Raw genomic sequence first — 9,999 nt, 5'->3', positions numbered from 1 at the left:
AATTCGGGATCGGAAGAGAGTTCATAGACTGGATAAAAATAATGTACCATTCCCCAAGAGCACGAATGTGCATAAATGGAATGTACTCAGAGCCATTTCGGCTATACAGAGGCACTAGACAGGGGTGTCCCCTCTCCCCCCTCCTATTTGCCCTTTTTGTAGAGCCTTTAGCCATCAAAATCCGTGATGCAGAATGGATTAAGGGATGGGGGTGTGGAGGGGAATCGGGAATCTTTGTGGTGGCTAAATGGGTTGCAATTTGTTTTTTCTTTGTTAATTTATGGTTGTAAAAATTCTGATGTAATGCCTTGTAACCCTATGATACTTTTGTAAATTTTTTTGCTATATTTATAATAAAGGAAAAAAAAAAAAATACACGGCTCTGGTCAGCATTAAAAGGACACTATCGTTTTGAGGTTTGCTAAGCATTTACATCCGTTAATAAAGATTCATTCAATCTCTCATCTTTAACTCCTTCCAAAAATAAAAATTTAGGGGCCAAAGCAAGTTTCTTTTGGAAAAAATTTTTCACTTACTTGAGCCAATTTAAACATTTTCTTTAAAACATCTGTGGTGGTAAAAAGCTCTTGATAAATTCTGGAGTGGTGTAGTTTCCAAAATAGGATCAAGCGGGTTGGACTTGCTGCGGCGTGGTACCACCAGGTCGCTCCACAGTACAATGTCCCAGAACCGTAGTCTGGGACAGGCAGAAGGTCAGGACAGGCAGAATGGGATTGAAATCAATAACGTAAAAGTGGTCACAACAGGAAATCGTAGTATCAGAACAGGAACGAGGATAGTTAAAGGAGTACGGGTGAGCAGTTACCAATCCTTCAGCCTCCTCCTCTTCTTGGTCTGGAGGGATCTCTGCAGAAGACCACGGTCCAAGATATTGTCCTCGGCTCCCAAGACCTCTCATCAGGTGCGAACTCCTTCCAGTCAACAAGGAAAAACTGGTTAACTCTCTCCTTCTTCATGTCCAGAAGCTCCTTTACCTCGAAGACATCGGTGGAGTCAGCCTTAGGAGCTGAAGGAGGAACTTTCCCGGGAGAAGTGGTTCACGATGACTGGCTTAAGGAGAGATACATGGAAGTTCGGGATGTGCATGGTGGGAGGAAGCAACAACTTGCAGTTCACGGGATTGATGCGCTTCAGGACCTCGAAAGGACTCTGGAAACGTGGACCCAGCTTATAGCTGGCGATCTTCAGGTGGACATACTTGGAGGACAGCCACACTTTGTCACATGGAGAGAAGATGGGAGGAGGCCTGCATTTCTTGTCGGCCTGAGTCTTGGTTCGAGCAGATGATTGTAGCAGGGAGAGTCAAGTCTGCTCCCAAATATACTTTAGATCTTGGACCAGCTCTTTTACAGCTGGAACATCCAAGGGGACAGAAAGGGGAAGAGGAGGGTGTCTATGTTGTCCTTAGACAATGAAGAAGGAATCAAAGCCGGCAGATTGTATCTGTCCTGACGGGCAGATACAAAATGCTGGCGATAACAGCCCAGAGTCTGATTAACTCTCTCTACTTGTCTATTGGCCTGCGGATGGTACACAGAGGAGAAATCCAGCTTCACTTGCAGTTGACTACATAGGGACGCCAGAACTTGGAAACAAACTGAACCCCTCGGTCTGAAACGATGTGCTGAGGAAGACTGTGAAGCCGGAAGATGTGGAGGAAGAACAGACTGGCAAGGCGTGGAGCTGACGGCAGACCTGGCAGAGGAACAAAGTGGGACATTTTGGAGAACTGGTCAGTTACCACCCGGACGACGGTATTACCAGAGAAAGGAAGAAGGTCCGTGATAAAATCCATATCCACAGGAGAAGACTGGCAGGTCTGAGGCGAGATTGCTCATTTTGGGCACAGGAAGTGCAGGAGCCCACAAAATCCTGTACATCTTTGACCAGGTCCAGCCACCAATAGAAACAGGAAATGAGGGTAACAGAGCGTCCCCAGGGTGCCCAGCCACACCAGAGCAATGTACCCAAGTCGGTATCCTCTTCCGAAGAGCAGGTTGGACATAGATGTTGCCAGGAGTAAGCTGCCGAAGGTCCACTGGAGCCGCAACAACCAGTCAAGGAGCAAGTTCTTCCCCAATAACATCAGAGGCACAAGGGAGGGCATCAGCCTTGACGTTCTTTTCAGCCGGACGGAAGTGGATCAAGAAATTGAAACGAAAAAAGAGGAGTGACCAGCGGGCTTGTTGTGAATTGAGGCACTGAGCAGCCTAGAGATGGAGGTTCTTGTGGTCTGTATATAAGGCAAGTTTAATGGCCAGTAGTTCTCAGTCTCCTCTCTACAGAAGAGAAAGTCTTAGAAAAGAACCCACAGTTGAGACTTCGTCCCTTGGGCCTTTTCTGTGTGGTACTGCTCCAGCTCCCACAGGCGTCAATCTCCGGCTGGAGTGGCTTCTCCGTATCGGGCTGTGTGAGAACCGGAGCAGAGGCAAAGGCAGACTTCAGTTTGGAGAAAGCTTCTTCAGCCGCTGGAGGCCAGAGTTTAGGATTGGTGTTCTTCTTGGTCAGCACCACAATATGCAGGAGCATCCATGACCCACAATAGGAGCACCTGTGACAGTCATCATAATCTGCCCTCTAAATCCTCAATGTCTCCTTCCGTTCTGGGCCAGTAAAGTAGTTAACACTGATATGTTGGTTATTGACCTAGTCAGTTTTCTCATTTTATCGTTCATAAACTTGTACATTTTAGGACTAAATCATTTTGTCAAAATTTTAATTCAAATAGAACCTCCATTTTGTTTTAATTCTTGTGAGATGCTTAAAGGGGTTGTTCGAGACTGTAAAGAAAAAAAAAACTTGGTGGCCAGGAGGGTGCTGCTTAAAAGAATAAACATTTACTTACCCCACGGCGTCCCACGCTGCCATCTCTCCGGTCGTGCCTCATGTAAACAAACAGGGGCACGGAAGCCGTGCTGCATTCAGCTTCCAGGCGGCCACACCCACCTGTCCCGCATATACAGCGCTGGGAATATGGATGCTGGGAGGTGAGTGAATGTTTAATTTTTTTAAGCAGCCCCCTCCTGGACACCAAGGTGTTTTTTTTTTTTCCTTCATTTGAAAAAAAAAAGGCTAGAAATACTCACTTCCATTCTTCTTCATCTTGATCGCGTCGCTGGTCTTGAATTAACGCCTCTCGAGTGACATTACCAGTTGGGAGCACGGGAGAGGGAGGTGCGGGGAGTGCATAATTAGCAGCCTGGAGAGCTGGACATCTTGTTTCTGTCCCTGCGCTCCATGTTGCTAACTATAACTTTCTCTTTTAGGCGATTCCTTTTAGACTAGCGACAGACAGCGATGGGATCAAGATGAAGAGGGGCGGAGGTGAGCATTTATAGCCCCTTTTTTTAATTTTTTTTTTATTTTGGTTGATTTCCTCTTAAAGGGTTAACAAGCTTAACCAAAGACTGTTTTGAATAGTTTGAGGAGTGCAGTTTTAAAAATGGGGTGGTTGGTGAGGAATTTCTTATAAATAGAACTTTGAAAACCCTTATGAAGTAGAATTGTCCTCTAAAAAAATTGAATCAGAAGTACTGTATATATTAGAGTATAAGCCGACCCGAATATAATAATAATACCTAATTTTGCCACCAAAAACTTAGAAAACCTATTGACTCAAATATAAGCCGAGGGAGGGAAATGCAGTAGTCACAGCTCCCTGTAGTGTATAGCCAGCCCACAGTTTGCCCAGCACAAAACAAAAATAAAAGGAGTACTCATGTTTCCGACACCCCTAGCAGGTCCTCTACTTGCTTCAGTTCCAGGTCAGCGGCGGGTCACGCTGACATCATAGCTGCACGCCCACCTGCTGCTGCCAACAGAAGAAGAGACCTGCGGGTGGTGCCTGAAAGGTGAGTTTTGACTTTTTTTTAACATAAAACGTAAAATGGCAAAAAAGTTTCGGACATTTGGGCACTATTTTCTGTTATCAGGCTATTCCTGAGGGCATATTGGCCAAGTTGCATTTTGGCTGCGTTTGCAAACGCAGACCAAACCGCACCCGTCGGTGCTGTCCACTTGCATCACCGTTTCTATGGAAACACCTGCGATTGGGAATGAGCTGCCAGTGTTTTGCATTAAAGTAACGCAAAACACCAGTGGGCCGCGACCCGTCCAGGTGGGTGCGGTTTGGTTTGCGTTTGTGAAAAGCAGCCAAAACGCAACATGGGACAGTGTTTGGGTATCCCTGAGGAGGCGGAGGCTATAATTTAGTTATATTACTGAGTGTGTTTGTGGCTATTAGTGTGAGGGGGCTATGTGGGGTCTTTTACTGAGTGTAAAAGGACTGCCACTGAATGTGGGGGCTGTGAGCGTGGGGTCTATTTTTGAGTATAGGGGGCTATTAGAAAGTGGAGAGCTATATTACTGAATGTGGGGGCTATTAGTATGTGTAGGGGGTATTAGCCAGTGGAGGGCTACAACTGTAGTGTGTGTGTGTGTTAATAGTGAGGGGGCTAATACTGAATGTGGGGGCTATTAGTAATAGCCCTTCTATGCTCATTAAGTGTGTGTGTGTGGGGGGGCTATTACTAAATGTGGAAGCTTGAGTGTGGTAGGCTACTAGTAAGTGTGGGGGGTCTGTTATGAAGCGTGTAGGGGGCACTTACTGTGTGGGGGTCTATTCCCGAGTGTAGGTGGCATTGTTACATGTCCGGCCACATTTAGGGATCATTATTAGGTGGGTGGCACAATGTGTGGGCTTTATTAACGGTGAGGGCCACAAGAAAGGTGTATGGTGTGAAGTTTGGTGCCATAATTGTGGCTTAATTGTAAATTGCAGCTGGCAACGGTGGATTTTATATAACGTGTTATAGGACATTATGTGTTGCTGTACTACTTTATTTGGTTGAAGAGTTGTTGGTTGTAGAATAATAATAAAAAGATGGGTCAGAAGAATATGAATTTTGATTATTTTATGTTGTCTTTACTTTTCTCCTGCCAGGTGTGCACCACCAAGATTAGATCAATTTTGATTATAAGGAAACCGGGTGAGAGAGGGAAAAAGTGGCAGTAAAATGTAACTTTTATTAAGTAAGATTAAAATCTGTGTCATGGATATAAGAATAAAATCTAAACAAAATAGGGAAAGTTCTAGGGGTAGTGTCCCCTACCATGCAGAAAAGAGACCCCCTATAATTTGATCTGCATGGATTCCCTTAAATTGAGGGATTCATTAGAGGGTAAGCTTCTAATTTTGTTTTATTAAAGCCTTATATTTATAGTTTCATGTCTCATGATATGTATATTTCTGCCTAGCGTCTCTAACACACTCTGTTAGTTTGTCTGTGTCTGCACAGTAAGCCCTGTGTTATATAGTGAGCTTTGGGTGAAACAATGTTGCATATCACTATAATCTATTTGCCCATTATTTATAAGCACTTATTTGTCCAGAGCAGTAGAGCCTCAGAAGATACTATTAGCTGCAGCCCGTGTATCACCAATCTGTTGGTTCGTCTGTGTCTGTGTCTGCACAGTGAGCCCTTTGTTATATAATGAGCTTTGAGTGAAACAATGTTGCATATCACTGTAATTTATTTGCCCATTGTTTATAAACACTTGTTTGTGCAGAGCCGTAGAGCCTAAGCAGATCCTGTTAGCTGCAGCCCGTGTATCTCATAGAGCACTGATTTGTCAGCTCTATGTATGACAAATGTAATGGTAGGTGTATTCTCGATCCCAAGTTTGGGGGACAGTATACACACACACCTGTGTCACTGAGTGCAGTTATAGATATATCTTAGAACTTTATCAGACACAGTACAGGAGACAATGCTTGCTGTATCTCAGCTTTCTGCATGGTAGGGGACACTACCCCTAGAACTTTCCCTATTTTGTTTAGATTTTATTCTTATATCCATGACACAGATTTTAATCTTACTTAGGCTACATTCACACGAACGTATGGGGGACGTATATACGGCCGACGTATATACGGCCGATATACGTCCCCCATACACTCCTATGGGCGCACGGCACCCTACGGGAGCGGTACGGTGCCGCACACGTGCGGCACCGTACCGTTCCGTACCCGGGAGAAAGATAGGACCTGTCCTATCTTTCCCCGTAATACGGCGCCGTGCGCCATAGGTTGCTATGGAGAGGGGCGGGGGTGAGCTGCGCTCACCTCCTCCTCCTCTCCCCGTACACTGCCGTTGCCCGCTACGGTACGGTACGGGCGGGCAACGGCAGTGTGAATATAGCCTTAATAAAAGTTACATTTTACTGCCACTTTTTCCCTCTCTCTCCCTGTTTCCTTATAATCAAAGTAGAATAATAACAACAATGTTAGGGGACAATAGAAAAGTGCAGAACATATGATGTATGTGTGGTAATTTCCATAGGGACAGCGCATGGCTGGAAGAGAAATGGGGTTGGTGGGCTCAATAGAAAATTAAGAACAACTACTGCACTCACTGGATATAATGGGTAGCATTTCTACTGTGTTTTCAGTAGCTGTACAGTAGTTTTTAAGTACAGGCAGTCCCCGGGTTACGTAGAAGATAGGGTCCGGAGGTTTATTCTTAAGTTGAATTTATATGTAAGTCGAAATGGTATATTTTATAATTGTAGATCCAGACAAGAAAAAAATGTGTCCCCAGTGACAATTGGAGTTTAAACATTTTTTGCTTTAATGGGACCAAGGATTATCAATAAAGCTTCATTACAGACACCTTACAGCTGATTATTGCAATCTGGGACTATAGTAAAGCATTCAGAGAGCTTCACCAGAGGTCAGAGGGGTCTGTCTGTAACTATGGGTTTTCTGTAAGTTACTTAAGTAGGGGACCGCCTGTACAGTTGTTTCAGGTGCAAGTGCATGGGGGGGGTGGTTATGTACAAAAAGGGATGTAACTGAGAATTTGGAGAATATTGGGGCCCATATCTTTTGTGACCCTAGCAACGCCCCTGATGAGCAGAACATTTACAAATCTGAAAATCACAAATTCTTCGCCAAATTTCAATTTTTTTTTTATAAATAAGTGCAAAAAATTTCAACTAAAATATAGTATTAATGTGAAGTACAATATGTCATGAAAGTACTGTCTGGAAATATACACAGTAAGATAAAGGGGCAGATTTATCAAGTTGTCTGAAAGTCAGAATATTTCTAGTTGCCCATGGCAACCAATCACAGCCCCCCCCCCCCCTTCCTTTTTAAAATATTCCTGAGCGCTGGTAAAATGAAAGCTGAGCCGTGATTGGTTGCCATGGGCAACTAGAAATATTCTAACTTTCAGACTGCTTGATAAATCTGTTCCAAAGTTAACTGCATATCGTGACACAGGCAGATTTGTAAAAAATCAGACGGTGTCCTATAGGTGAAAATGAGCTGGGACCTTTAATATTTTTTTGTATATGCAGAAGGTCAGGCTACAGTCAGGTTTATGGTAGATGCTATTTCCTAGTGGTCTAAAGGACCTCTGATGATGTCATGACCATGTGACCAGGCTCTTGTGTGGGAGGAGCAACTAGGAAGCCCGGAGAGGCGGCAGCAGCCATGTGCTGCTGAGGGGGAAAGGTAAGGAAGAGGCAGCTGTGTGACATGGGATGTGGGGGTGCGGGCTGTGTGACATGGGGGGGAGGGGTGGGTGCGGGCTGTGTGACATGGGGGGGGGGGTGCGGGCTGTGTGACATGGGGGGGGGGTGCAGGCTGTGTGACATGGGGGGAGGGGTGCGGGCTGTGTGACATGGGGGGGGCAGCGGGCTGTGGCTGTGTGACATGGGGGGGGGGGGCTGTGGCTGTGTGACATGGGGGGGGGGGTGCGGGCTGTGTGACATGGAGGGGATGCAGGCTGTGTGACATGGAGGGGATGCAGGCTGTGTGACATGATGGAGGGGATGTGGGGGTGCGGGCTGTGTGACATGGGGGGGATGCGGGGGTGCGGGCTGTGTAAAGAGGCCTTCCACTCAGTCCAGTGTATAGCCAGCGGGGCTTTCCCCCAGTCCAGTGTAAAGCCAGCGGGGCTTTCCCCCAGTCCAGTGTAAAGCCAGCGGGGCTTTCCCCCAGTCCAGTGTATAGCAAGCGGGGCTTTCCCCCAGTCCAGTGTATAGCCAGCGGGGCTTTCCCCCAGTCCAGTATATAGCCAGCGGGGCCTCCCCCCAGTCCAGTGCATAGCCAGCGGGGCCTCCCCCAGTCCAGTGCATAGCCAGCGGAGCCTCCCCCCTGTCCAGTGCATAGCCAGCGGGGCCTCCCCCCCCCCAGTCCAGTGTATAGCCAGCGGGGCCTCCCCCCCCAGTCCAGTGTATAGCCAGCGGGGCCTCCCCCCCCAGTCCAGTGTATAGCCAGCGGGGCCTCCCCCCCCCCCAGTGTATAGCCAGCGGGGCTTCACCCCCCCAGTCCAGTGTATAGCCAGCGGGGCCTCCCCCCTCCCAGTGTATAGCCAGCGGGGCCTCCCCCCCCCCCCAGTCCAGTGTATAGCCAGCGGGGCCTCACCCCCCCCCCAGTCCAGTGTATAGCCAGCGGGGCCTCACCCCCCCCCCCCCAGTCCAGTGTATAGCCAGCGGGGCCTCACCCCCCCCCCAGTCCAGTGTATAGCCAGCGGGGCCTCACCCCCCCCCAGTCCAGTGTATAGCCAGCGGGGCCTCACCCCCCCAGTCCAGTGTATAGCCAGCGGGGCCACCCCCCACCCCCTAGTCCAGTGTATAGCCAGCGGGGCTTCCCCCCAGTCCAGTGTATAGCCAGCAGCTGTGGCTGCCCCCCCCAGTCCAGTATATAGCCAGTGGATGCTCCCCCCCCCCTGGCACCTTTAACCACCCCATCCCCCCTGTATATATAGCCAGTGTCTTGGCTTATACTTAAGTATATACAGTATTATTTAAAAATCTTATTGTACAGCACTGTTACTAAGGTAGTAAGAAGATATAAAAAATAAATTATTTTTTTTAATTTATTTTGTGTTTTATGAGGTTTTTTGGCACTTGTTGTTTTTCTAGGCTGTATATATGAAATGATAATAATAAATATCTCTACAAAAAAAATTTTGTCATGGTGTTTTTTGCTTTTTTTTTTTTTTTTGTACATGAGTCGTTTAGGTACTCAAAGTGATGAGGTGGATCCCGTGGCTTCCAGCGGTTTACAACACAATACAAGGGAGCTTGTTCCCGATTGCATGTGTTTCACTGTACACAGATCTGGGATCGGCCTCTCTCGTAGTCTTTTTATTTTGTTTGTAAAAACGCTAAACAAACGCTACATGCAGCGTCACTTGCCTAGAGAGATCTGCTGATGTTTGCAAAGCCAGGTCATCGGACTGTTCACCATGTAAATACTGATGACGTGTCATTTCATTGTTGTCATCATCCAGCGCAGAGTTCTCCAGAGAGATGCTGTGTAAATCCAGAATTCCTCCTGAAGTCTTAGGCCTCCCAGAATGTGCCAGCTTAGCAATTGCCATGCCGCAAACCGTCGTGCTATTATGTCGGCATATGGCTGACGGGGTGAGCCCTATCTATACTGGGTGGGTGTTTGCTGCATATTGCTTGCACTGATCGCAGGTGTTAACCTGTTAAACACTGGCAGCGCTGCCATCTTGGATCAGATTGTTGCTTCCAGTGATAACATCCTATACATACGGCATATACAGCTATTCCTGCTGGTATAGAACTGTATTGCTATATCCTGGATTCTCCATCAACTGCTGGAGACTAGCAGTGAAGGGCCAGTTACCATCTGTAGCTACTGTTGATGCCTTTAAACTACTGAATAATAAACACAGTGGCCTAGATTTTTGATGGGCTAAACTGTCAGGCCCCTTCCACACTAGCGAGTGTGATGCGATGAACTCGCATCACACTCGCAACGCAAGCTGCCGGGAACGCACGGCCCGAACCCTGCACTCAGCATGTCAGTTCACTCCCGCGGTGCAGGGTTCGGGCCGTGCGTTCCCGGCAGTTTGCGTTGCGAGTGTGATGCGAGTTCATCGCATCACACTCGCTAGTGTGGAAGGGGCCTAAGAAAATGCACTTAAATACATGTGC

This window comes from Engystomops pustulosus, chromosome 1, assembly GCF_040894005.1.
Source record: "Engystomops pustulosus chromosome 1, aEngPut4.maternal, whole genome shotgun sequence".
NCBI classification, from domain to species: Eukaryota; Metazoa; Chordata; class Amphibia; order Anura; family Leptodactylidae; genus Engystomops; species Engystomops pustulosus.
This window is presented reverse-complemented; position numbering follows the sequence as displayed.